This window comes from Cetorhinus maximus, unplaced genomic scaffold, assembly GCF_964194155.1.
Source record: "Cetorhinus maximus unplaced genomic scaffold, sCetMax3.hap1.1 HAP1_SCAFFOLD_2244, whole genome shotgun sequence".
In the NCBI taxonomy this organism is placed as follows: domain Eukaryota; kingdom Metazoa; phylum Chordata; class Chondrichthyes; order Lamniformes; family Cetorhinidae; genus Cetorhinus; species Cetorhinus maximus.
The window spans coordinates 50,001-51,661 of record NW_027598183.1 but is presented as its reverse complement, the minus strand read 5'-3'; the positions used below and the strand labels follow the sequence as shown (position 1 = coordinate 51,661).

The window sequence follows — 1,661 nt, the reverse complement described above, 5'->3', positions numbered from 1 at the left end:
TACCTCTTAACGGTTTCACGCCCTCTTGAACTCTCTCTTCAAAGTTCTTTTCAACTTTCCCTTACGGTACTTGTTGACTATCGGTCTCGTGCCAGTATTTAGCCTTAGATGGAGTTTACCACCCGCTTTGGGCTGCATTCACAAGCAACCCGACTCCGAGAAGAGCCGATCCCGACGAGCCAGGGGCCGCTACCGGCCTCACACCGTCCTCAGGCTAAGCCTCGATCAGAAGGACTTGGGCCCCGGAGCGTCGTCAGAGAAAGGTCTTCTATACGCCACATTTCCCGCGCCCGCCAGGCGAGCGGGGATTCGGCGCTGGGCTGTTCCCTTTTCACTCGCAGTTACTAGGGGAATCCTTGTTAGTTTCTTTTCCTCCGCTTAGTAATATGCTTAAATTCAGCGGGTTGCCACGTCTGATCTGAGGTCGTAGCCCAATAGGCGTCACCGGCCGGCCGTTAACCTCTCTCTCTCTCTTTACTCGGAGCCACGCGCGGCGCTACTCTGCTGCCGGCGATCAGGGAGGAAAAACGGGCTCGGCACAATTCTCTTCCAGAGCCACCGATGGCAGTGTCCCGATGCGGAAAGGGAGCACCACGCACAGTTGGGGGTTTTGAAGTGCAAGGCTTTACTCGGGGGAGTGAGAGATTAATAAAAAGAGAGAGCTGCGAGATCGGTGGAATGGCCAGACCTAGCGAGCCGTCACCACTGAGACCCCCCACGGGGGATAAAGAGTTGCGGGACCGGCGTGTGCAAGTGGCACAAGGCATCAGAGGCTTGGTGCGAAGCTGCGACCGTACCCGGGTCCGGTACGGTGACGAGAGCAGGCAGCGAGTGACAGGAGGGCCGAGACTGCGTGCCAGGCACTGACTAAGGTAGGCGCTCACCAGACGGTAAGGCAAGTGGACGCGAACACCCCCCCGCGGCGGCGGAAGGCCGGCACCAACGACGTGTGCAAGGAGACTGACCTCCAGCGCAACACGAAGCTAGCGGCGCAAGCCAACTACCACCCCAGGTGCACTCACGAACCAAATGCCACCAACCGCCGAAGCGAACACACACCACCGGCCAGAAACTCAGGCAAGCGAGACCAGCCACTGTCAAACGCGTCAAGCTCCCCTTCACCACCTACGGTACAGCCTGCACCTGCAACCAGGGATACCAGCACGACAGGCACCAATCACTCGAACCACACAACGGAAAGCACCACAAACCTCTCTCTACTGCGCTCTCTCTCTCTCTCTCTCTCACTTCTCTTTCGGCCGATGCACTCAGCGTGCCCAACAGCGTGCCGCATCTTCCCCAAGACACCGACAGAGGGTCAACCCTGGCCCGAGCCTGGAGGAGCAAGCAGCCCCCGGCAGCAAAGCAGTCACATTCGTTATTTTGCAACCCGATGACAGCCGTGCCGGGAACGATAGGCGGCTGGGCCACTAACGGTTCCACGTCTCATTCGTTCGCCCGGAGGCCGAGACCGAGGCCGTGGAGACCGAAAGGTCAAACTCTCCAAAAGGGTGGAGAACTCTGGGTCTGCACTTAGGGGGACAGAGAGGACCGGGCCTCTGCGACACCCCAGCCGCGCTCTCGCCGGGCAAAGCGAGTGCGATTGATGGTCAAGCGACCCTCAGACAGGCGTAGCCCCGGGAGGAACCCGGGGCCGCAAA

General features: G+C 59.6%; 1 non-coding gene across 1 annotated transcript in view; it reads right to left on the bottom strand.

Moving 5' to 3' along the window:
* Positions 1-1,615: 1,615 nt before the first annotated feature.
* The window catches only part of LOC144677149 (5.8S ribosomal RNA), a 154-nt gene continuing 108 nt past the window's right edge, over positions 1,616-1,661 (bottom strand). The window contains exon 1 of the ribosomal RNA XR_013575548.1: positions 1,616-1,661. This exon is cut by the window's right edge and continues 108 nt beyond it. This is a non-coding gene — a ribosomal RNA (5.8S ribosomal RNA).